Here is a 27,857-nt window from a genome sequence, read left to right on the forward strand (position 1 = left end):
TTCATTGACCTCAGGATTGCTCTGTAAAGATCATTATTACAAGTGTTCATTTCTAAGTCCAGGGTTTTTTTTTGTAAGTACACAATTCTGTTTCATTTCTCGAATGTTACTAATTAAATTTTTAACAATGTTGGTCAAATCAATAGACCCACCCAATGTTCCTCATTTACATAGCACCACATTTTAAAGAGTTTGCAGGACAGGTTTGATGAGACTGCACATGTTGGTTATTTCACTTGCTTTCAACAGTATATGGAAGGCGAAATGTCACCAAATGTACATAGCATCTGACAATGCCAATTTTCTCCTTCAGGTCAGTGTATTTTAGTATTTTCTCTACTTAAGCAGGTGGATGTTGACTGTGGCTGATCATTTATAATGCCTAAAACGAGAGCAATCAGTAAGGAAGTGACTTATTGGTAGTCCTGTGAAAATTACATCGCAGCAATAGATTGGCCTTGAGAAAAATACCCACAGATGCGTGTCTGTTTGGCAGTTGAAACATTTCTCAGGCAAGACAATCAATTTCAGTAAAGAGCACAGTTAATCTGGATCATTGAAAGGAGCTATCAGTGTAAATGCAACCTCTTGATGTATATTTATTTCGACACTTTAGAAAGGATGCAGAGAGCATTTGAAGATGCTGATTAAATTTACTTTGCTGATGGGCAGTGGTCTTGGAGATTACGTCTGGAGGAGCACTTCCGTTATTAGCAGGAGATTTTCAACCATTTTGCCATATTAAACTGCATCACCTCCTTTAAAATGAATTGGTGTTAATGTACTCCTTCAGAATTAAATTTTATATTTCTAAGCCTTATCTTTAGATCTTAAATTGAGCGTGAAAAGATGTGTGGGTGATTCAGCACCTCTCCTAGTTACTTAATTGAGCAAGGAAATACCATCTCTGAGCAAAAGTTGATCAATGAAAATTTTAATGTGTAAACATTGTTTCCCAAGGTCAAAAATAGTATACAAAATAAGAACTTCAAAAAATATTGTATTTACTATTAAGGAAATTATTACTACAGATGCCTTAAAATTGTAACCCTGTAACAGTAGTCCTCTGGATTCCATAACATTTATTTGAAATCCAGGATTTCAATGGTTAATTACTTCATGGTAAGCTTGGATTATTATGTGAAAGTTACTCTTTTTTTTCACTTCTGAGATTTCATTGATTGAACATAGTTTAACGTTCAACATTTTCCCATTCATGATTGCCTGCTGAAGCCATAGGTGCTTGAATGTGCAACTGTACTTAGGAGGGAAGCCCAAACCAATTTCACTGGTATACTTCATTTCCATTTGATTGAAAATCTACAAGCATAAACTCAGCCTCACAACAGAGCTTGCCCGTCAGAGTAGGCAAGAACTTTGACAGCTCCCTGCAGAGTTGTGAAAGATGTAATGTGATGAGTTGTATGTGTGTTATTTTTTTTGTTGTTTGTGAAAGGGGGGAATAGACAAAGTGGTGTCAGATGGGGAAGTGGGGAACACAAATGGGTTGGGAATGGGTGTCGAGATGATTTTGGAGACCGGAAAGTGCATTCCTATCTCCAGAATGGATTTCTTTTAAGAATCAATGGTTAAGCCGCTCGGCACCACAAATCGGGTTCAACAGAGTGATCTCTTGGCTGAAATTTTACATTTTGGCCTCCCTTTTCAGAACACAACCTTATTAGCTCATCAGCATATAATGAGCAGTCATGGACCCATATCGTACATTGAGCATAACAATCCTATCTATGGCTGGAAGAGTGGTCATTATTTGGTTCATTTGAAAAATAACGTGTGGTTTGCTGTGATTTACTGTGAATTCTGCTCATGTAGCTGCTTGGCAAAGAAAAGTAAGACTGCCAGTTTTAAGAAAGGAAGAATTCTTCAATGGAAAACCTTTTATTGGAGTTCTCCTCTAAAATATGCCTGATTTAAACTAATCTATTTGATCAAAGTCTATTATCATTAACTGAATACAGAGGGCATATTGCTTCAGTAAAAAAAATGAACCACGATGACATTGTTATTTTTTTTTCTCTCCTCCGATGTTTCCTATCTTTTCAGGAACCCAGGATTTTCTCCTTTTAGTTTAGATTTTCAGTATTGGCAGTACTCTATGGGGAGACTTATTAATTGGATGACATGTTAAAAATTTCTGATCATTATAAAAATCTTATGCTCTCTTCTAGTATCTTTCAGTTCATAAATGTTGAAGTGCTGAGCCTGCAGCTTCCTTGCTCCCATTTGTTTCTTTTCCTTTTGAAAGTTGGAACTCCATGATCTATCTTCCAATTTAAAGAAGCCATCCCAGCACTGTGGAACATTTGAAGACCCAGACAAGGGATACAGGGGTCATTTTTTTTCCTATCTCTTTAATCCTCTCGAAGAGAGATCTTCCTACAATAACAGAGACATCCTGGAGTCTTCCTTATTTAACCAAATTGCATCACTATTTCTCTTTAAATAAAGAGTTTAAAATGGAATGTTTTTCACTTGAAATGTAAGCATTGTCCATGGGTAGGTAAGCTAATGGGAAATAGCAATTTAGCACCTCTACTGTGGTCAATGAATCCAAAACTGTTCAAATCTGTTATACTTTTCCATCCCTTACATTTTTCCTGTTTTACCCTTTATTGCCTTTGGGAATATTTTGATCTGACAAAATTCAAATTGTTGCTATAATTATACAGTGATAATTTCCAGAGTTCTCTGCATTGATGGTTATAGTTTATCTCCTTTAGCTATGTGATACTTTACCTCAGTCTCCCTATGAGTTAAAATGTCATAAGTGTGTTGAATTGACTCTGGGAATTCCACAATGATGATTTATTTTGGTTTGCTGTTGCACTTTTAAACTTTAGGTACGAAATATACTTCATTATGTTTGAAATATGACATTTGTCTCATATGTGAGTTTCTCTAAAGGAATAAAAAATCTGTTAGTTTTATCAGGAGTTTGAGCCATTTGCATTACTGGTCATAGTGGGTTAAATATAGGGGCGTGGCAAGATGGCGTAGAGTCTAGATGTGTGATCTCGACCTCTCTGGCTGGACTTTTAAGTACCCGTTTTTAACCCCTTGTTTTCAAGTTTAAACTTTTTAAATTTTAGTTTAAAGTATTAAGGAACTGTTATGGTGATTAATGGTAAAAAGATTAAACCTCAAGTGCAGAAGAAGTTACATTTTCGAAGTGTTGAAGATTTGGGGCCTAAACAACTTGCTACAGCTTCAGGTTTAACTTCCTTAGTGCCTAAACTACAAAGACTGCCTGTGGGAGCTGAAAAAAAAATGTCTACTACTCACCAAGTGAAGGACAGCGTTAGAATTACCCGTTGTCTGGAGGAAGGTGCGTGTTCCCAAGAAGTTGATCCCGATTCTGGCAGCTTGCTGATTTTAACGGAGGGAGCATGCAGGAAGACGACTCCATTGTCTGAAATGCTTCAGGAAGCATTCCAACCTGAAGATCTCGATCTCCTCCGTGATTTTTTGAAAAAAAACAGCGAGCTGTAGGGGGAGACCAGTGTCGACCCCCTGAGGAAGTCGGGGTGCCGCTGCTGGGAGTCCAGACCTGCCGTAAAACTGTTAAAATACCTTTTGTTGAGTTGCTGCAGTTACCTGGTTCTGCCACTACGTTGGAGAAAGCAGGGCTGAGCTTTTCTGAGCTACAATGTAAACAGTTAAATGCTGTCATCCAGCCTATAATGAATGAGATGGCTCAAATGATAAGTTCAGAATTGAATACAGTTAAAGCACGTGTGGAAGCATCTTGTGAAAATTTTAAAAAAATTTCAGTCTGCTTTTTGGAGTGTAAACAGCAAGTGGCTTCTAATACAGAAAAAGTGTTGAAGGTTCAAAAATCCATTATAGAATTGTGAGAACATGAGAAGGAGTTAGAGAGGAAAATAGACTACTTGGAGAATCAAAGCAGAAGGAACAATGTGAAAATTGTTGGTTTGCCAGAAGGTATGGAAGGACAAGATCCTCTTCATTTTTTTAAAGACTGGATTCCAACAAGTACTAGGGCAAGAATTTTTTTCTGGAGGCTTGGTATTGGAAAGAGCTCATAGAGCTTTAAGAAGAACACCTTTACCTGGTCAACCACCGAGACCTGTAATAATTCTATGTTTGAATTATTTGGACAGAGAAGCAATACTTCATCTAGCAGTGCAAAATGCGAGACAATGACAAACTCCGTTATTGATTCAGAATAGCAGAGTTTTGTTCTATCCTGATTTGAGTCAAGAGGTCATTCAATGTCGACTTTGATTTAATCCAGTTAAAGAAGTTTTGTGGCGTAAAGGCTATAAGTCTACTTTTCTCTATCCGGCAGTGTTGAAGGTGTTTTATGTAGACTATCAATCTCGGTTTTTTGAGAATGATCATGAAGCAATGATTTTTGCTGATTCATTGCCAGATGTAAGAGGACAAAGACGTAGTCCACCATTGTCTCCTAAAGAAAAATCTGGTTGTTCTGGAAATGGAAGAAATGGCAGAAATGGCAAAAACGGGAATGGAAAGAGTCCAACTTCTCTTGAAATGGGGTCTCCGAGTTTGGAACCTCTTGGATGAATAGAAGAATTTTCTTATTCTTATTTTATTTTTTATGTTATTATGATATTTTGATGTTATTCTTTGTTCGGCTAGGGAGGGAGAGATTTGCTCTAAGTTCTATTAGTCATCAGCCACTGGTGGATGATCCACACCCAAATTTTGTTTAGGGATTATTACCTTTTGGTAGTTTTTTTTGGGTTTTTAATTTTCTTTTTTAAAATTTTTTTTAAATTATTTTCTTTTTTTTATTTTCACTTTATCTAGCCTTAAATTTGTGATTTTTTGTTCTCCTATTGGAGGGCCTATTTACATTGATTTGAGCTTTTATATAAAGATATTATTAGTTCTTAGTAATATTAGTAGATATGTCAAAGTTGAGGTTTGCTACTTTTAATGTTCGAAGTTTAAAGAGTCCGATTAAGCATAAGTGAATTTTGCCGTATATTAAGAAAATGAAAATTTATGTTGCTTTTTACAAGAAACACATTTGAATGTCAAAGAAAGTATGAAATTGAAGAAGGACTGGGTAGGTCATGTATATTCTTCTTCATTTAATTCCAGGGCTAAAGGTATAGCAATTTTGATACATAAAAAATGATCTTTTGAATTACAATTAATGGGGGTAAAAGGCAGTATGTATTCTTAAATTGAATTGTAAGATTTTTAGTCAATTTTGGACTTTACTTACTATTTATACCCCAAATGTAGATGATGAAATATTTATTTCAGATGCATTTTTATATTTGGGTCAGGCTAATGATAATGTTTTAGTTGGTGGTGATTTTAATTGTGTTTTGGAACCTTTATTAGATAAACTTCCGAAGAAAGTTAAAAAATCTAAAGTGGCAGTTCAGGTTCAAGCGTTGATGAAAGATCTTAATTTAGTAGATATTTGGAGATGTCTTAATCTGACAGAGAAAGATTTCTCTTTTTACTCATCTAGACATGAATCATTTTCAAGGATTGACTTCTTTTTAGTATCGGCATATTTACAAAGGAAAATACAACAAGCGGAATACAGAAGTAGGGTGATTTCAGATCATTCTTTGATATACTTTACATATGCAACCACTGAGAAAATTCAAGTGGCTTATCGTTGGAGGTTTAATACAATGTTTGTTAAAAATACGGAATTTATTGATTTTTTTTGAAAAAGCAAATTAATTTTTTTTAAATAAAATTCTAATTCTGTTCAAAGTAAGTTTGTATTATGGGATGCTATGAAAGCTTATTTGAGAGGACAAATAATTAGTTATGCTTCTAAATTAAAAAAGAATCAATTAAATCAGTCTTGAATTAGAGAAACAGATTGATGAGTTAGAAAAGGAATTTCAGAAAGATGCAACAGAAGATCAGAAAATAGAATTATCTAGGTTGAAACTGGAATATAATACTTTGCAATCTTATCAATTAATAGGACTAAACAATGGTATTATGAATGGGGAGAGAAAGCACATAAGGTATTGGCATGGCAATTAAAGAAATAACAGATTTTGAGGACTATTACTGCTGTTAGATGGAATTCTTTTATCACTTATAAACCTCGTGAGATTATTGATGAATTTTGTTCATTTTATAAAAAGTTATATACATCTGAAGGAAAACAAGAAAATGGATCGATTGATCTTTTTTTATCACAGTTGAATTTAGAGGATGCAGATATATGGAAGTTGGAAGCACCATTTACTGATTCGGAAATTAAAATGGCTAAGATGGAAATGCCGAACGGTAAATCGCCTGGTGACGATCCATATGGATCAGACGGGTTTCATAAAGAATAGATATGCCTCAGATAATATTCTGCATGTGATTACTTTGATTAATAGATTTCAACAATCTTTAGATCACCCGATGGTGATATCTTTAGATGCAGAAAAAGCATTTGATAGAGTTGAGTGGAATTTTTTGTTTAAAGTTCTGGAGAAATTTAAGTTTGGTCCTATCTTTATTGGTTGGATTAAGGCTTTATATAGTAAACCGGTAGCTAGAGTATTGACAAATGGTTTGATTTCAAAACTGTTTAAATTGACTCAATCAACTCATCAAGGTTGTCCTTTATCACCAGGTTTGTTTGCGTTAGTGATCGAACCTTTAGCACAGCTGATAAGACAAAATACGCAGATACAAGGTATGAAAGTTTTAGATGAGGAATATAAAATTAATTTATTTGCCGATAATGTATTGGTGTATTTAACAAATCCAGCTCAATCACTTTTGCACTTGAAGGAGTGTCTGATACAATATGGATGTCTTTCTGGATATAAAGTTAATTGGGAAAAAGTTAAATATTACCAGTAAATGAAGGTTATTCAGTTTATAAGAATATTATTAACTTGAAATGGACTGATCGAATTAAGTATTTAGGTATAATTTTGAATGTTAATTATCAATCTTTATATAAATTAAATTATGTTCCATTAATTAAAAAAATTAAAGCTGATTTGATTAAGTGGAAAGATTTACCTATTAATTTATTGGGTAGGATAAATACAATTAAGATGAATATTTTTCTGTGTATGCAATATTTGTTTCAATCTATTCCGTATTTACTGATAATATTTTTTTTTGAGATTTGAATAAAATGGTTAGGGAGTTTTTATGGAGAGGTAAATTTTCAAGAGTAGCCTTGAATAAATTAACTTGGAAATATGAGTTAGGGGGATTACATTTACCACATTTTCAAAATTATTATGAAGCAGCCCAACTTAAATTTATTAGTTCATTGATGGATTTGGACAGCCCCCTAGTTGGGCCAAAGTTGAGATGGCAAATATTTCTGAATTTGAAATACATCAATTTTTGTTCAGATGGAATATAAATTTGTTACAGCAACATAATGTGCCTATACTAAAACATTTAATGAAGTTATGGACAAAGAAAAAGAAAATGATAGGTTTTAGGGGTGAATTATCGCTTTGACTCCGTTGTATTAATAATCAACTTATTTTTTTTTAATAAACAATCGAAGTTTATTACATTGGAGATTTAAAGGTGTGGAAAATTTTGGAGATTGTTTTAAAGAAGGTAATTTTTTTATCTTTTAATCAGATGAGGGACAGTTATGGTATTGATAAGAACTCTCTGTTTCTTTATTATCAAATTCGATCTTTGGTAAAACATGTGTTTGGCAGAGATATGATTTTACCTGAAATGACTAAATTTGAGACTTTTCTTATGAAGATACCAGAGAAGGGTTATATTTCATCTATGTATCAATTATTACAGGATGGTATGGATAAAAAGGGTTGGGATAAATCTAAAAGTAAATGTGGATATTGGTTTTATTTTTTCCGAAGATGATTGGTTGGATATTTGTTATGATAGTGCAACTAGACTGATAAATGCACGCTATGCAATGATTAATTATAATTTTTTTACATCAATTATACTTAACACCTGAAAAACTAAAAAAGTATAGTTTTCATGAATCAGATATTTGTGTTTTAGATGTGGTAATTCTTTTGGAACATTTTTTCATGCTGTCCGGTCATGTACATATATACAATCTTTTTGGAAAAAAATTTAATTGTTTTTAGAATACCTGTATAAGATTAAAATACCTTTAGATCTGACAGTATTTTTATTGGGTAGTTTGCAACCTCTGAAAGGTTTGGGATTAGATAAATTTCAACTTGCTTTTGTATATTTAGCATTATCTGTAGTGAAAAAAATGTATTGCTAGTATGTGGAAAGATACAAATATGATTGATATTAATAGATAGCATAATGAGATGAAATATTGTTTAATAATGGAAAAAAATTACGTGTTTCATGTGATAATTATAGTTTTTTTATTAATAAGTGGTTGTTATATTCAGAATATTTACATTTCAATTTAAATTGATTAGATTTTAATATGTATGCTTAATTTTTAAAAAAAAAAAATTTTTCTTCTTTTATGGCTCTCCTGAGGAGAGTTGGCTGAAGGGGGGAGGTTATAAAAAAACGTTCATGTTTAGAGTTACTTGTTGTATATGTCATGTACTAATTGTTTTTTGAACGGCATAAATAATGTTTAAAAAAAAGTGGGTTAAATATAAAGTAGATACATCTCTCAAACATGATCCATCTTTCATCAACCCTTCAGCATATTTATATTTTTACTTTTAAGTTTTTGACTAATCCCATTAGTTTAGAGCAGATGGGAAATTTACAGCATTGGAATTTTACGCCATTTCTAAGGAGTAATTTCCATTCACAATGCAACAGATATTGACACACTATCACCTTCATTCATGGATTTTAAATATAGAGGTGACTAATATGATCATGGATGTATTAAAGTCCATCGTTCCTGATTCTCCCTTTCTCCTGAGAAATACTACATTGTAATATATTTCCCAATAGCCCAATGTGACTCGATGTAGATGCAAACAAAACTTATTTGGACACAAATTTTCATGAATTAGTTGGCTTTGCCAGAATGAAGCCATAGTATCCATGATGTGATCCAAACACATTTAGAAAATAGTCACAATGGAAATGATGGATGAAAACAAAACAAGGCATGTGTAGAATCCTGTGAAACACAAAATTCTGCACGTCTTGTAATTGTACTAAAAATGCTGAAGGAACTCAACAGGTCATGGTATATCCATAGGAGGTCAATATATATAACCAACATTTCTTGACTGAGCCTTTCTTCAAGATAGGAACTAAAAGCAGACAGGCTCCTGAATAAAAAGGCTGAGGGATGAGGGAGGAAAGGTCAGGGTGAAGAGCACAGGTCAGTGGGCAAAAGGCCATCATTGGACAGGGGAAGAAAGATGAGAGGTTTTTTTTGTGGGAGGGGGTAGAATGCAGAGCAAGAGGGAAGGCAACAAAGGAAAAGGGAAAAACTGAGAGAGAGAGAGAGAGAGAGGGCTTGAAAGAAAAGGAGACATAGGGATAAGAGAAGCGAGAGGTGGTGGGGGGAGCGAAGAATGCAACGGAAACCAAAGAAGAAGTTGGTTAATGCCCTCTGTTTGAAGGGTCCCCAGGTGGAATATAAGGTATTGTTCTTCCATTTTATGGGTGGCCCCAATCTGGCAGTGCATGAGACCATGGACAGACAGTTTGGCATGGGGTGGGGAATGGTAATGTGTTGTCACTAGGAGATTCCCGCCACTGCAGCTGGCAGAGTGGTGATCTTCCAGTTTGCGTCCAGTCTATTCGATGCAAAAGGGACCACAACAGGAGCACTGGATGCAGCATTTGATCCCCGTACATTCACTGCTCCACTTGGAAGGATTGTTTGGAGCCCCGAATAGTAGTGAGGGAAGAGGCTTGAACACATGCAACAATTCTGGTGGTCACAGGGGAAGGGACCAAGGGTGTGACTGGTGGGAAGGGAGGAGTGAACAAGAGAGCTATGGAGGGAGTGGTCCCCGTGGAAGACAGAGAGGGAGGAGAGGGGAAGACGTGTCCAGTAGTGGGACCTCACAGTAGGTGGTGAAAATGGCAGAAGATAATGTGTTGGATGCCAAGGCAAGAGTGATGGCAGGCGAGGACTGGGAGATTGCTTCATTGAGTCCATTTGCTCTGTTCATTGCTGTTGCAAGGATCTACCAGTGGCAACCCTTTTCAATTCCCCACCCCATTCTCATGCCATCGTGGTCTCATGCGCAGCCGGAATGCGGCTGCCGGCAAATTGCATTATGTCTGGGCACCCTGCAACCAGATGGGATTTAACATCGACTTCTCCAGTTTCCATTATCTCCCCACATCCCTCCCCTTCCCCTATCCTGTCTCCTTTCCTCTAGTTCTGTCTAATTCTCCCTCTGTCTCTTTTCCCTCTGTCTTCTTACCCTCTGACTCCTTTCCTCCACTCCCTCCCCTGATCAATTCTTACCTTTCCTCTCCTATCCTCCCATCCACGTTCAATTATGCTTTTTTGCCCATTGACCTGTGCTCCTCCCCCCTGCCCTTTTTTCTCTCCTCCCCCAGCCTTGTTATTCAGTCAAGCTTTCTGCTTATTCCTTGAAGAAGAGTTTAGGCCCGAAGTGCTGGTTATATATGACTCTCCTGACAGATGCTGCTAAAACTGTGATGGAGTTGATAGCTAATCACTACAAATAATCTCTTACAATTAGTTTGCAACTCAAGGAGATACAGGGTATGAGCAGCCTGATAATCATGAAAGCTCTGGGAACCTTAATTTCAGTCACTGTTTTTCACCAATTGCTTAACCAAGAGTTTGCAATTCACTTAGATTTGTTATATAAAAACACGTTTGCCTTTTGTGATGATGTTAAACCCGATGCTAAACAGCATTAGGGAAGTTTTCAACTAGAAATGAAGGCTGGAACAGGATATATGCAAATTTTGACAGAACTTCACTCATTTTAATACAAATCCTGGTGCTTTGCAGTGCAGCAATTAGAGGAGGCTATCACTTCGTAAAGGGAAACTTCCTACATGTGTGTGACACACACACATAGTATATTATGAATTGATATCTAATATAGATACATTATATATATATATATATATATATATGTGTGTGTGTGTGTGTGTGTGTGTGTGTGTATATATATATATATGTGTGTGTGTGTATGTGTGTGTATATATATATATGTGTGTGTATATATGTGTGTGTATATGTATGTGTGTGTATGTGTATATGTGTGTTCGTGCGTGTGTGTATCACACTCACACATATATACACATATACATATGTATATGCACGATGCTTCCAGATATGCAAGGAGCCTGCAACACCAGCCTGCCTCAGTGCTCAGGCCTTCAGACAAACAAAGGGCAGGCAGCAGGAAATAGAACAGCAACACCAGGCCTGCCTCAGTTTGGAAGCTGAGGGGAGACCTGATAGGATTTTATAAAATGATGAAACCATATATATCTGCAACACCAGGACTGCCTCAGTGCTCAGGCCTCCAGATAGGCAAGAGGCAGGCAGCAGGAAATAGAACAGCAACACCAGGCCTGCCTCAGTGCTCAGGCCTCCAGACAAACAAGGGGCAGGCAGCAGGAAATAGAACAGCAACACCAGACCTGCCTCAGTGCTCAGGCCTCGAGACAAACAAGGGGCAGGCTGCAGGTAACTGAGGAACGATGCCAATCCCACCTCAGTGCTGATGCTGCTGGGCATTCCATGAGGAGTCAAGAATCTGCTGAGAATTACCATGAAGATTTTTTAGGATATTTTGATTCAACCATGTAGTCAACAACTGAGTGTTTTATTTCCCAGGAAATGCCAGGTATCCTGCTAGTATCTCATATTCTTTTCTTTGGCTTGGCTTCGCGGACGAAGATTTATGGAGGGGGTAAAAAGTCCACGTCAGCTGCAGGCTCGTTTGTGGCTGACAAGTCCGATGCGGGACAGGCAGACACGGTTGCAGCTGTTGCAGGGGAAAATTGGTTGGTTGGGGTTGGGTGTTGGGTTTTTCCTCCTTTGCCTTTTGTCAGTGAGGTGGGCTCTGCGGTCTTCTTCAAAGGAGGTTGCTGCCCGCCAAACTGTGAGGCGCCAAGATGCACGGTTTGAGGCGGTATCAGCCCACTGGCGGTGGTCAATGTGGCAGGCACCAAGAGATTTCTTTAGGCAGTCCTTGTACCTTTTCTTTGGTGCACCTCTGTCACGGTGGCCAGTGGAGAGCTCGCCATATAACAGGATCTTGGGAAGGCGATGGTCCTCCATTCTGGAGACGTGACCCATCCAGCGCAGCTGGATCTTCAGCAGCGTGGACTCGATGCTGTCGACCTCTGCCATCTCGAGTACTTCGACGTTAGGGATGAAAGCGCTCCAATGGATGTTGAGGATGGAGCGGAGACAACGCTGGTGGAAGCGTTCTAGGAGCCGTAGGTGGTGCCGGTAGAGGACCCATGATTCGGAGCCGAACAGGAGTGTGGGTATGACAACGGCTCTGTATACGCTTATCTTTGTGAGGTTTTTCAGTTGGTTGTTTTTCCAGACTCTTTTGTGTAGTCTTCCAAAGGCGCTATTTGCCTTGGCGAGTCTGTTGTCTATCTCATTGTCGATCCTTGCATCTGATGAAATGGTGCAGCCGAGATAGGTAAACTGGTTGACCGTTTTGAGTTTTGTGTGCCGGATGGAGATGTGGGGTGGCTGGTAGTCATGGTGGGGAGCTGGCTGATGGAGGACCTCAGTTTTCTTCAGGCTGACTTCCAGGCCAAACATTTTGGCAGTTTCCGCAAAGCAGGACGTCAAGCGCTGAAGAGCTGGCTCTGAATGGGCAACTAAAGCGGCATCGTCTGCAAAGAGTAGTTCACGGACAAGTTTCTCTTGTGTCTTGGTGTGAGCTTGCAGGCGCCTCAGATTGAAGAGACTGCCATCCGTGCGGTACCGGATGTAAACAGCGTCTTCATTGTTGAGGTCTTTCATGGCTTGGTTCAGCATCATGCTGAAGAAGATTGAAAAGAGGGTTGGTGCGAGAACACAGCCTTGCTTCACGCCATTGTTAATGGAGAAGGGTTCAGAGAGCTCATTGCTCATTGTTGGTTTTCGTGCAGTTGGATATATAATATCTATATATCAATATATATTGAATTGAATAGGCTTTCCCACAGAAAACAGATGGGAGAGGTGGAAGAGTGTGATTCTGACTGACGGTTAATGACCAGAGGTGTTCAGCAAGGACCCCATTGTTCGTGAAGTATATAAATGACAGGAAAAGAAAGTAAGTTGATGGGTTAATAATTTTGCAAGTAACACTAAGATTAGTGGAATTATAGAGGGCTATCAAAGCAAACAGCAGGATATAGCTCAACTACAGATATGGGGAGAGAAATGGCAGATGGGGTTTAATCTGGACAGGTGTGAGTAGTTGCATTTAGGAAGGTCATATGTAAGGGGAAAGTGTAATGTTGGGACTCTTAAAAGCAGAGAAATGTGGGGTCTAGGCCCATAGCTCCTTTGCAGTGTCCACACAATTAGATGTCAATGATGCATATGGCATGCTTCATTGATCATGACATTGAGGATAAATGTAAAGAAGACATTGCATCAATACAAAACTTTGGTTGGGCTGTTCTTGGAGTATTGTGTGCACTTCTGGTTCATTACAAGAAGTATGAGGAAGCTTTGGAAAATATACAAAAGAGATTGATACAAGGTTACTACCTGGTTTCAAGGGTATGAGCTATGTTAGAGGTTGGGCGAACTTTGGTTGTTTTTTTCTGAAAGTTTGGAAGCTGAGGGGAGACCTGATAGTATTTTATAAAATGATGAAACCATATATAGGCTACACAGTCAAAATCTTTCTCCCAAGATGAAAGTGTCACACACTGGAAAATGGGCATTAAAGGTGAGTGGGGAGGAATGTTTAAAGGGGATGTGCAGGTGAGGTTTTCTTTTTACACTGGATCCTGGAATAAGTGTGATTGTAGAAGCATCTATAATAAAAGAGTTGAAGATCCTTCTACATTGATACATAAATATGCAAGGAGTATGGTGCTCAACCAGAATTTTGATTTAATTTGGACATCCTGTTTGGGACACGGTGTCTGCATGTTCCCCTGTTCATGCGTCTGTCAAGTTTCTGTGCTATACTGGCCTATGTTCAATGCTTGCTGCTTTCAGTGAAGGATACAGAGAAAGTCCAACGTTCACTTAAAGAGCAGCAAAAATGTTGGTCAACAAAATAATTATTAGGAAGACGGTTCCATCCATTCATTAAGAGAACTAACAGACACGCTCATATAAGAAAAACTGGCAGAAGATGGTGAGTTCAGTAATGGGGAAAGAGGACCGAATCTGCCAAAAGTTGAAATCAAAGGTTGCATGTTTAACATTTATAGAAACGGGCACTGTTCAATCCAAATTCTGGTCTGTGCCCCTGACAATATTTTGTATCTCAGATTATTCATGTCGTGCGTCACGGAAAATAACTTCTTGAGAGTAATTTTTGATTTACATTTGAATACATCTATGCTTCCTGCTTCTCTGTGGTTCAGTTCCACTGAATTTTCACTGCCGAGTAAAATAATGTTTCAACAGATTAGTTTTGAATTGAATTTCCTTTGAGCAAAAGTGATGTCCTCTAATTTTAATGTTTCTGCTTAATGAAACTGATTCTCATCACCTAATTTATTCAGTGTCCTTGAAATTTCAAAATAGCAATTGTATCACCCATGTATCTTGTCTTTTCCATTAATAATAATCAAATAATGTGTAATCACTGTTTATATTACAATCCCTCCATCTCCTGACCCTTCTGTGTTAAACTCTTCTTCATCATATTAGTTGTTGCAATATCTTAGTACATTGTGGTGACCAAAACTATGCAGAATATTGCAAGCATGGCTGCCTTCGTGATTTATCAAGTGCTGGGATGATCTCCCTCAGTATTGACCAATCAATAAATTCAAGTGATGGAAACTTACATGCAGACATTCAACATGGTAACAGGCCCTTCCAACCCATGAGTCCGTGCTGCCCAATTTCACCCAAATGCCCTACAACCACCGTACATTCTGAAGAGTGGGAGGAAACGGGAGCACTTGGATGAAATCCATGCAGACATGGGCAGAACCTACAAACTCTTTATAGATAGCGCCGGATCCAATCTCTGATCACTGCCACTGTAACAGCATTGCGCTAACCATTGGGTAGCATGGGCTCGTGTGCCAGAAGGACATTTGCAGGAGATGTTCTGTTGTTTGACAAAGCTTTTCCCAACATCTGACCCACAGTGGCAGGCTTTCTCTCCTGCCTTTGTGCTGCATGGTTCTCTGCTTTTCAGAGACAGCTCATCAGGGATTTGAATTCACTTTTCTGGCTGTTGGCTCCTGATATTTTCACATCAGGACTGATGTAACTGGAGCTTTAGAAAAACATTTCTTTAGCATGCCTAATTATCCAACAAGATAAGTTGTGTTGTGCACTGGGAGCAGAGAGCTGGTCTTCCCTAAAGGGCTTTATAGCTCCTAAAGTCATTTTAAAGTAATAAACTGATAGTCTGACTGTAATTAAAATTAATGCAAGTGTATCATGTAAAAAATTTTGAAACTTAGTCCGTAATTTGCTTTCAAAAAGCTAGTTATAGGTACTTCCCAACTTGCATGCATCCGCAGTCGATCAATTTAAAAAAAAAAGAAAAATATAAAATTTACGGAGTTTACGTTGTATTTGACAAACTGTAACAGGGATACAGGACATGTAAGAGCCAAAATGTGTGTACTTACCTTGTTAGTTGGCATCCCAAGGTCCATGGCCTTCTTGATTTCTGTACACATGTGTGAGTCTTCAGTTGGCACATGCATGATTGGTTTGCATATTGAAGTTCAGTTGGAGCAAAATTCAATATCATCTGGGCACTTTACACTCATGCATGTGCCAACTGAACTCCAATATGCGAACCCACTTCACATGTGCCACTCGAAGTTTTGCGCATGCACACAGGAATGAAGATGGCTGTGCTCAACCTATGGACCCCAGGACCCCGGAACACTAACAAATATGTGTTTAGACCAGAATGTGGAAAGATTCGCCAAGACTGATTGACAAATTCAAGAAGCTTTAAGTAGCTATTGTCAAATCTACAATGAAAAAAAGATATGATTAAAAAGTTTGCTTTAAGTCTTCAGTACTCCATGCACACAGGCAAAATTCCGACTTATGCCCATTTCGAGACATGATTGATCCTTCAGTCCAAATTATGGTCATAAGTTGGGGAGTACCTGTATTTCAGATTCAGATTTTAGATTTATTGTCAGAGTACATTCATGACATCACACACAAACCTGAGATTCTTTTTCATGCATACAGTGCAGTATTACCAGTAATTGGTAGTGCAAAAAATTGTAAACAAACAAAGAACTGTAAACAGATAATGAATATAAACAAACAGTGTGCAATACAAAGAGAATATATAAAGAAGATCACTAAAGTGCACAAGTAAGAGTCCTTAAATGAGTCTCTGGTTGAGTTTGTCATTGAGGAGTCTGATGGTGGAGGGGCAGCAGTTGTTCCTGAACCGGGTGGTGCGAGTCTTGTGACATCTGTTCCTCTTTCCTGATGGCAGCAGTAAGAACAGAGCATGTGCTGGTGATGTGGGTCTTTAATGATTGCTGCTGCTCTCCGACAACAGCGTACCCTGCAGATGTTCTCAATAGTGGGAAGGGTTTTGCTTGTGATGTCCTGGGCTGCGTCCATTCCCTTATGGAGGGCTTTACTTTCAGGGATATTGGTGTCCCCAAACCAGACCATGATGCAGCTGGTCAGCACACTTTCCACCATACCTGTGTAGAAATTTGCCAGGGTTTCTGGTGTCATACCAAACTTCTGAAAACTCTTAAGGAAATAGAAGCGCTGGTGTGTTGAGTCCAGGAAAGATCCTCCAAGGTGGTGACCCTCTAAGTACTTAAATTTGCTCACCCTCTCCACCTCTGATCCCCCCAATGATCACTGGCTTTCCTTTCCTGAAGTCAACAATCAACTCCTTAATTTTGGTGGTATTGAGTGCAAAGTAGTTCTTTGTGCACCATTTAGTCAAGTTTTCAATCTCCATCCTGTAAGCTGACTCATCCCCTTCCTTTATACAACCCACTACCGTGGTGTCATTGGCAAATTTGTAGATGGTGTTATTGTCATACTGAGCCACCCAGTCATAGGTATAAAGTGAGTAGAGCGGGGGGAAAAGTGCGCAGCCCTGTGGTGCTCCAATACTGATAGAGATTGTGGAGAAGATGTTCGCACCAATCTTCACAGATTGTGGTCTGGATATGAGGAAATCCATGATCCAATTACACAGTGGGGGTTTAATTCCCAGGTCTTAGAGTTTGCTGATCAGTTTTGAGGGGAAGATTATGTTAAATGTCGAACTGTAGTCGATAAAGTTGCATCCTGCTGTATGCATCTTTGCTGTCCAGGTCTTTGTGTAGAGCCAGTGACATGGCATCTGCCATCGACCTGTTACTACAATAGGCAAATTGGAATGTATCTATGTCATTGTTCAGACATGAGCTGATATGGTTCATTATCAGCCTTTCAAAACATTTCATTGCTGTTGATATAAGTGCTACTGGTCGATTGTCAATAAGGCAGGTTACTATCCTTTTCTTCAGCACCCGTATGATTGATGCCTATTTGAACCAGGTGGGTACCACACTCTGCTGGAGTGAGATATTGAAGTTATCCATGAATACCTTGGTAAGTTGGTCAGTACAGACTTTTTCATTCTCGGCCAGGTACTCCATCCAGGCTGGATGCTTTCCTTGGATTGATTCTCCTGAAGGCAGCACACACGTCATCCTTAAATACAGACAGGATGGGATCGTTAGGGGATGTGGGGGTGTGGAGGGGTAGTTCTTCACTGTTGCTTTCATCAAATTGGGTGTAGAAGGCATCAAGTTCCACTGGGAGAGAAGCTTTGCCGTTGCTACTTCACTGGATTTGGTTTTATAACTGGTTATGTCATTTAAGCATTGCACAACTGTTAGGTGCCCCATTTCAATTTTTATCCTGAATCTCCACTTTGTCCAGGTCTTTCCACAGGTCCTACCTGCTCCAACTGTACTGATTTAGATCTCTGGACTTAAATACCTGTTTACTGTCTCTCAGCAGGTTCGAAATGTCATTGTTCATCCAGGGCTTCTGGTTGGGGAAAACCCTGAATGATTTCATTGTGGAATGATTGGTTAAAATATGATCATTAGGGGATAAATCCATCAACTTTGCTGTAAATCTAATATCTCATGCTTGACAAAACAGACTGTTGCTATCTGGCCAACTTTCACTGAAGGCCCTCTGGCGTGCGTATGGGTAACCATGAGCCAGCTGCAGAGAATGCAGAAATGCATGCCATCTTTCCACACTTGAGCCAGCTATGTGCTGGAGGTCCAATGCACATGAATCGGACCTCTTTCACTCTCCCTTGCCCCATCACTGAGTCTGTTTGTGGCTGAGCTGAGGACTAAATGCATTTTGTATCTGGTCCTCTCGTCTTTATTCTGGTCATTGCTTGCACGTTTGATGGATGCATTTATTTGGATAGAATTGGCAACTTCCATTTAAATAGAAATATTACATTTGTTTTTTTTCTTGATTTTGATGCATTGTGTTTTTGTTTTTTTTTAATAAATTCATAGCAGTTTCATTGGCTTTAAATTTTAGATTAAAAAAAAAATTAAATTGAGACCTACAGCACAGTAACAGACCCTTTCAGCCCACGACCCCATGTTGCCCAATTACACACAGTTGGCCTAAAACCCCTGGTACATTTTGAATGGTGGAAGAAAACCAGAAACCCTTGGGGAAATCCCACGAGAACATGGGGATAATGTACAAAATCCCTACAGACAGCACGGGATTCGAACCCCAGTCCCAATAGCTGACGCTGTAACTGTATTGCGCAAACCACTGCAGCAACTGTACTTCCCTTTACATGGATCATTATCTTCATTTATATATTTTTTTAAATGTTTGCATATCATCAAAATTTACAAATAGTGACAAGACCTTCAGGTAGCATGAGCTGTGAGAAGGCCATCAAGTTAGAGCTCGGCTGGCTTTACTCTTCACGTCTGTTGCCTGGGTATATTCATCACACAGTGGTTCTGCTGGGAGCCATAGGATTAGAGATTGGCCACAGGGACACCAACTCTAAGGTCCAGGCCAGGATCACTGCAGCTTGGCCCATTGCTTTGTTGAGTAATATTTCTTCACTAACCTGGTGACTTCATATATTCAGTTGCAACAAACAACTGCAGTAAAATTCCTGTTATCCATAATTCAAATAAGTGGGTAAAAATACGAAAGTTTACATTTAGTGCACCTTGCCGTTAATTCTCCATCCGCACAACACTGTCTCAAGCAACCGGTAAGCTCACTCATCTGACATCTACCAATCCCCATAGATGTCGGCTACCAGGGAGTTTACTGTACTTGGAAATTAGATGGAGGTATTTTTGTTGTCTCAGGACCGCAGAAGAGTTACAGCACCGAAATAAGTCATTCAGGCCATCACCCAGTCTGCCTCATGGTTAGACAAATCCAGCGATTCACATTCTGCCCTTTTCTCAAAGCCCTGAAACTTGTTCCTTTTTAGATATGTATCCAGCTACCTTTTAATCCAGTGGAATCTACCTCCACTTCTAACCTTAGAAGCACATTCCAAATTATGGTTACACATTAAAATTACAAGCTTTTGCTCTTAACATTTGTTGTTCTTTTTTTCCAGTCATTTTTACTCTGTTATGCCTTCTGGTTATTGACTCTTTTACCAATGCGAAGTTACTCCCTTCTCAATCCTCTTCATGATCCCATTCCACCATCAGATGATCTTACAACCTCCTCTCTTCCAATGAGTGCGACCACAGCTTTGTCAGCTTGTTCATAAAACCTCATCTTTCATGCCACAAATCAACCAAAGCTGTATCATTCTTAAAGAAGCTCAAAATTACTTTTTTTATCAACAGCGTAAACAGTTTTGCGTCTTCTGTAAACTTACTAATCAAGCCTTGTTTTTCTTCCCCACATCCAATCACTAAAACATAAAACAAACAGCAAGTATTCCAATATTGATCTCTGCAAGACATCATTAGTCATGACCTCCAATCACCAAAGCTCTTTGCTTCCTATTACCAAGAGAACCACCTCTGATTTGTCAACTTGCTTCTCAAAGGTCTTAAGAAGTCCACATAGATCAATCACATTTCAGTTGAGAAAGATGAAAGAGGCAGCTTTAAGTCACTCAGAAGCTGCAGGAAAATGAACAGGGCAAAGGGACAGCATGAGACTCAGTCAAATGGGTTAATATGAGCAGTTAGGGGGGTATTCACTTTTCTGTGTTATCTGTGGCTAATAGCAGGATATTGGGATATAATCAGAATATCAGCCTGCACCAAGGAAGGGAAAAAAAAAACAGACAATGTCACAGGTGACTGGCTTTTAGCAGAAACGGCCATTTCTAATGCAGACAGCAAAAGAGAGTTACTTCAAGTCAGAGAAGGGTGGCACATGTGGGAATGGAGAATTAAATCAGCAGGCAACAGGAAGTGTGGGGTCAGTGCAGCAAACTGAAATCAGAAAAAAACAATCATTCTAGGTCTGTTCAGTTTCTAACATGGACTACAATGTGAACATCCAAGGCAGTACACAAGTTAGGAAAGTGTATAAGTGAATTGCTGCCTCAGCTGCAAAGAATATTACAGTCACATGATCGAAGAGTTGAGAACACACGTGTTGAGTCTTCAGTTATTGCACTGGAAAGTGCTTTAAGACAGAGTGGTTGGTGCAGTATCTGATAGATGTTTTCGATGTAAAAAAGAAATGGGAACAACAATTCATGCAATCTGGACATGTGAGAGAGTAGAAAAATTTTGGGATGATCTCAATCAGATATTAAATAAAATAACAGAAAACAATATACCAAAGAATCCAGAGATCTTTCTCCTAAGTAACATAAAAAACAAAGAATTTGGAATTGATTTGGAGAATGCACAAAAAAGATTTGTTAAGATAGCCCTAGCCGTAGCAAAAAAATGTATTATGTCAACCTGGAAATTGGAAGATAATTTGAAAATACAACAATGGTATATAGAAATGAATAAATGTATTCCATTAGAAAAAATAACATATAGTTTAAGAAATAATATTGAAATATTCGAACAAGTATGGGAGCCTTACATTAAATACAATAGCGAAAACCTACTGGGAACAAACATTACCTAAGTTGATGGAAGGAGAAGGAAAGAAAAGAATGGACTCAGTAGAATTTCTGGTGTATTTTTGTTGAATGACAACATTGTCTGACTGGCTTAATGCAACCTAGATTGTATACCTAAAATGGATGAGAGGGGGGGTGGTGGGGGGGTGGCTTGGGAGGAGGGAGGGGGGGGAGAAAAAGTCACTGTATATGTGTGAAAAAGTGTATATCATGGCTAATGTGATTTATGGTGTGAAAAATAAAAAAAATTAAAACAAAAAAGACAGAGTGGTTGGTGAAGGTGGATGAATGGATCAGCGAATCACAGAGAGAATAGTCCCTTCTGAATGCTGAAAGGGAGAGGGGGGAAGGGGAAATATTTCTGGTGATGAAATCTTGTTGGAGCTGGTGGAAATAGCAATGGACTCAACTGGTGGAGTGGAAAGTGAGGACAAGGGGAACTCTATCCTTGCTCTGTCCAGGAGGAGAAGGTGTGAGAGCACAGGAGTGGGAAAGAGATGAGGTGCCGTCAATGGTTCTGTCCACATTGGTAGAAGGGGAGCTATGGTACAGGAAACTGAACTTGGTTCATTTTCAACACTGTCCTCTTTTTGTAGCTCTTCCTTTTCTGCTGATGGCTTCCATGATTTTCGGCTTCAATTTCAGATTTGCATGCTGTTTTATATTTTGTAAATGTCCTTGTGCATCATTCTGTAGTCCTTGTCACTAAATATACTTTGAATCCAATTTGAGACATGCCCTGTATCTCAATGACATTTACTCTTTTAGACCATTCTCCCATGTATAGCCTTGTCAGAGGTCTTACTAAATGACAATCATGCAATCCTCCTAATAGAATCATACAGCATGGAAACAGGCCCTTCAGCCCAACATGTCTATGCTGACCAATATATCCAGTTATACTAGTCCCCACCTGCTTGTGTTTCACCCAAAAAGCATTATATCCAAATATTATATGTAAAGTTTGCAATAATACCTGCCTCAAGGACCACCTCCAGCAGTTTATTCCAGACACCTACTACTCTATGTGCTTTAAAAAAAATAGATCCTCAGGTTTCCATTGAAACTTTCACCCGTCACCTTAAACCTACGTTCTATGAAAATTTATTCCAACTAGATCAACCATTACAAAGCCTTCAGACTTCACTTTCTTGGTACCAGCCTCCACAATCCCTCGATTGGCTCAGGTCTTGACTCATAATTCCATGACTGGTACAACATCCTGTTTATCCCAGGTCTTGAAACCCCAGCAAACCCCAAATTGACAAATTTCCCAATTCCATGATTGGCAATCTTAACTCCCCACTTGGCCAAAGCTGTAAATCCCTAAATCCTCAAGTGACCATTGACTCACCAGTACCAGTAAGCCCTTTGGGTCCAATTTGCAGATTGGTATGCAATCCTCACTTGAGTCGCACTTCACAAGGTGAAAATCACTGAACAGCCAACACTACCACCACCAGATTCCCTTGCAGCCCATCTTAGGCCCCAAATGAGCTTTCACTGCTGGCTCTTTCTGGTCCCTGAGTGCCTGCACCCAGTCCATTTTAATTTGCATGGTGGAGTAAGCAGAGAAAAAAAGTTTATTCTGTTACCTCCTTGCATAATCATCAGTCTGGCCCAGTAACTGTAAGAGCAGTGTTCATATCATTTCATATCTTTCATACGTACGTGTGCTCATTAGATTATCTTCTGAGATGGTGACTGGACCTGCTTTGTATTTGTATGAAAGTTAATGTTTGTTATGTTAACACTCAGTCAAGGTTTCAAGGTTGTCAACTAGTTGTCAGGCAGGACCACAGCTTGATATCTTAAGGATCACTTCCTATTCTCAGAAGTTTAACTTGGAGTATTTGAAATGTGTGCAATCAAAGCCCCGCTTTCATTCTACTGAGCCAAACTAATGAAATTGATTATAATATTGGATATGAAATGGAAGTTACCTATTTTAATATCAGGGTAAACTTTTTTTTTAATTTATTTGTTGTCTATCCTGAATTGCCTCTGATCTAAAGAGGCAATTAATAACCATGTCATAGGTAGGTGCAAATTCATAACTAGGCCAAACTCAGCAAGGTTTGGCAAATTTCCTTTGCTGGAACATATTAATTAACCAGAGGGATTGACACCGCAGTGCAATGTTTTTCATATTTAACATGGGTAATGAATTTTCCAGCTTCAGGTAACTCTAACTTTCTTCTCTCTCTCTCTCTCTCTCTCTCTCTCTCTCTCTCTCTCTCTCTTTCTCTCTCTCTCTCTCTCCTTCCCACCTCCACTCCTTTCTTCCTCCTGCTTCTACCCACTCATTTTAGCCACTGGATTCCATGTCCATTCTGATCCATTTAATTTTCACTTCTCCCTGAATGTTTCCAATTGTTACGTTCTTTTTCAACTTCCCGTAGTTTTATTTGCTCCAGATTCCAACATCTACATTGCCTTTTGTTGTATCATGATTATTTTATTATTTAAAATTATATTTTCCTACATCCATTTTAATAAAACATTTCAGCCCCCCCATCATTTTCTCTGACTAAAATATTGAATTGATTTTGTTTACCTAATTTCTACTCACAAACTGTCCTAGCATCGAACATGATTACTCACTATAAATAAAGATCCTCTGTAGCATGTATAACAGTGACTAATGTTTTGTGGCATTACCTTGCTGTTGAAATTATGAACCAATTAATCAAACTTTAGCTCTGCTTGACAATGCTGTGATAACACAGGAAGACCTATTTATACCCAATTGCCTTTAGGAAATTTGTATCTCTATATGTACCATCTAAACTAATTTGTTGCTAAATTGTTAGCCTCTTCGAATAAGGGATATTAGAAATGGAATGTCTAAACATTTGCATGAAGGCAGAGAATTAAATTTTTTGAAACCATTTTGATATGAATAATTGGACTTAACATAAATATCTAGAAAACAATGGTAGCTATAACAAAATAAGACCAGAAAATGAGAGAACAGAATGCCATTTATCTATTTGAGACTATTCTGCCTTTCAATAGGATGGTGACTGAACTGACACCCAAGTCCACTTTTCTCATTGCCTTTTATTTCCTTTTTGATTAGAAATCTCTCAGCTTTAAATATTGCATAAAATATCTAAACTCCTAACAGCCTGCAGCAGTTGGAGTTTTGCACATTAGCCACTTATCCGTGGCTCAAGGAAAATAAATGTCAATATGATTTACTGAAAAATCACACTTTTGGCACCTAACGTCACGTCAGAGCAGTGATAAGCTCATTTTCATTCCTAAACCAGGAATAACATCATTGGTCTTTTTGAACAATGCCAAGGGATTAGAGCCACTTGAAGGAGCATCAACCTGAAATACAACTTTTTTTTTTCTCTCCACAGATACTGCCTGACTGGCTGAGTATTTCTAGTGTTTTTCACTTGTATTTTCACAACCAATCATCCTCAAATTCATTTTATTTTCATTGTGCCTTGAGAACACTTTGATTTCTGTTTGTCCTGACAACCATTTCCAGTAATACCTTGTCATTATGAATGTCAGAACAAATGTAGAGTTAATTAGCACTGTTGGAAACGGATGACTAAATTCAACCAGAAGGAGCATCAGACTTCAGGACAGGGTCCCAGATGTCAATAAATGGCCTGAAATTGTGCCAACATTGGACAGCTGGTGCAAATTTTCTGAATTTCTAATAACACCTCTACTTTGGTTTTTTGAAGACAGAGAGAAAGGAAAATACTCAAAATACTCAAATTCTCAAGATTTTAGATTGCTAACAAAACCAGCAAATATTGTCTCTCAGCAGCACCTTAAATTCAATGCAACACCTTGAAATGCTAATGGTATTGGATCAACTGAGAGACTTACCTAGATACTTCAGAGCCCACTTCAGATACAATAATGTTGCTGTGGGTCTGAGATCATATTTTGGCCAGCCTGGGTAAAGAAGGAAAATTTCCTTCCCAAACAAGGTTTAATTTGAAGATGAAATATTAAAAACAGTTTTGAAGCTTTGTGGCCATCCTTAACAATGCTGATGCTTTTTCAGTATTTATCTAATACACTAGATTAAATGTAATTTATTTAAATGCCCTAACCATTTCAGTGGAATTTACATTCAGGTCTCTAGATCAGGGCAACTTAACCTTGATACTTCTTCTGAATATAAGTGTACCTATGAATGCTGCAACAATTTGTGGATCATGATTTTGACTTTAATATGTTTGGGCAATAGCCAGCATTATTATGTATCGCTGATAACCCTTTTATACAGTGTAGGGCTCTCTTTCATCATTTGGAGTGGAGGCTCATTCTGGTTGGATATAAAATAATAAAAGCAGTGACGACTTACAAATGTGGAAGACTATGTGTTGACAGACATGGACAATGAGATACACTCATGGGTTTGCACGATTTTAATAAACTAGAAAGAAGAGGAGTTGACATTTTTAATTGATGTCTGTTTTGAATTTCTGGGCAATATTTATCCAGATTCCATAACCTGCACAACTTGTTTGGTGAATGGAAGTTGAATGCCATGAGTGAATCCTGCTATTTGTCTGGTTACGGGACCGAGAGTTGTTAATATATTGAAATTTGCAAGAGAAGAAGCCACATTTTGGAAAGATGAGCTTCCATGATGTACTTTGCCTTATCCTTTTAATCAAAATGATTGGTTAACAGAATATTTCCAGCCTCTTTGGGAAAAATTTGCAACCCTCTTCATTGTTCTAATGCTGTACATCAAATAACCTCCAATGCAAGTTGTGATGTTCTGCTGTGTGCCTTTTTTTTTAGAAATACAGTACAGTAACAGGTCATTTCGGTCCAGGTGTCCCTGCTGCCAATTTATAATCCATTAACCTAGATCTCTGGTACGTTTTGAACAGTGGGAGGAAACCCACATGGACAGAGGAGAACATTCAAACTTCTTACAGACAGCATGGATTTTGAACCTTGGTCCAGTCCCGATCGCTGGTGGTGTAAAGGCATTGCCAACCATGCTGCCATGCAACAAGAACCTGTTGAGTAAAGAATATGTTATTAAATATCTTATTAAATGAAGTGCTTGCTTATTTCCAATTCGCATTCTGGCAGATGTTGAGTGTCAATGTATCAGCAAATAGATGGGTAAAGAGAAAATCACAAAACAGCTGTAAAGGCTTTGCCATTTAACCTTTCTGCTCTGGTTTCTTCCAATAACTGCAAAGTAATATAAAGGCACAGAGACTTAAACTGTACAACATTGGAGCAATTTATCCATACATGAAATGAGACTGAAATTAATATTAATTTTGAAATCATTGAAGTGGTAAATTCAGGTCTTCCTCTCCATGCTTAAATTTTGTGCAATTTAAATCATGTAAAATTTAGCAAAGAACAAATTATTCCACTGTGTGCACTCTCTACCAGTTCATCTTAATTGCCCCCATCATAAATACAGAAGTAGAGCCAACATATGTGGCTAGGGACAGTAACTTAGATGAAAATATGTGCTTCTTGGCATCAAATTAAATTTTGTTGGAGTCATCTCATTTCAGAAGATGCTTGCCAACATTAGGCAGATAGGTTTTGTGTTTTCTCTCTCTTGTTTGAATTATGGGACTAAAAAGCCACCTAATATTCAGAATAAATTATTTACATGATGAAGGTTTCTCTAGCTAAGAAGCATCTGTTTCCTGTTCTTTTAGATTTTTAAACAGTTGGTTTTACTGTCTCGCTGAAGTTATTAAATAAAATTGGAAAGATTCTCAATCAATAGACTCATTTGGCATTGAGCTCAAAGTGTCCTAATATTTCATCAATTACTTTTCAAAGACCAACATGACACCAGATTGGTGAACACCTGAAAATATGTATAAGAATCATGATTTGTGATTAACCCCCTGCAGTCAGTGCAGGTAGCAGCCCAGACACCCTATTTGCTCCTTCTTTCACAAGCATAGTCCCCAGCTTCCAGACCCCACTCTTTCTTCAACCTCCTGCGCCATATCACTACACTCAGGAAAAGCCAGATGACCATCATTTTGTCTTCAAATAAGACATTTTACAACCCTCTGGATTCTAAACTTAAAATACTGATTCTGTCTTTTCCATTTACGGTTTCTCAAGATCTTTGTCTTGTTTATTTGTGTTCTGTTACCATCCTCACATCATCTTCCTTTTTTGTCATGTGTTTTCTCCTGCCTTCTACCTCATGAAGGATGTTGTTTTGTCCTTCCTGTTGCTCCCTTTACCCTGTGCCCCTATTTTCTTTGTTTTCTGATAATAGGTCATTTACCTCAAGTTTGACTCCATCAACTCCTAATTTGCTGAGTTTCTGGTTTTGTTTTCTTTTCCATCTCCTGAACTCCTGCACACTTCTTTCTTTTTTAAACTTAATGAGCATCCTAATGGAAAGTCACTGAGGAGATTACTTAAAAAAAAAACAGCATGTGCAGTACATCCATACACACTCATTTTTCGCAGCAAGTGAAAAACATATTGATGATATCTTTCATTGTAAATAGAAAATGTACAGCTCACAATGGGTTTATGATTTGTTAACAAGTCTGCTATTGGATGATGGTATGATTTCCTACAGAATATCATTATGCAGCATGTGGCCTGCACATTTTCCTTCAGGCTCAATAAAAATTGTGCAAACAATTCACAGAAAATAGTTAGAGAAGCATTTAGACCTCACCAAAACAG

General features: G+C 38.3%; 1 protein-coding gene and 1 long non-coding RNA gene across 8 annotated transcripts in view; one reads left to right on the forward strand and one right to left on the reverse strand.

Annotated features, from left to right (window-relative positions):
• LOC138751912 (leucine-rich repeat-containing protein 4C-like) overlaps positions 1–27,857 on the forward strand; it is a 568,103-nt gene that overhangs the window by 284,528 nt on the left and 255,718 nt on the right. For all 7 annotated transcript variants that reach the window (XR_011350273.1, XR_011350270.1, XM_069914885.1 and 4 more), the window contains exon 4: positions 6,617–6,679. The gene's annotated coding sequence lies outside the window, so the exon portion shown is untranslated. The remainder of the gene's footprint in view (positions 1–6,616; positions 6,680–27,857) is intronic.
• On the reverse strand, positions 25,562–27,620 carry LOC138751907 (uncharacterized). Its single transcript, XR_011350258.1, has 2 exons — positions 27,445–27,620; positions 25,562–26,185 (listed from the first exon to the last, which is right to left on the reverse strand). It is a non-coding gene; the product is annotated as an uncharacterized lncRNA (long non-coding RNA).

This window comes from Narcine bancroftii, chromosome 1 (assembly GCF_036971445.1).
Source record: "Narcine bancroftii isolate sNarBan1 chromosome 1, sNarBan1.hap1, whole genome shotgun sequence".
Taxonomy (NCBI): Eukaryota; Metazoa; Chordata; class Chondrichthyes; order Torpediniformes; family Narcinidae; genus Narcine; species Narcine bancroftii.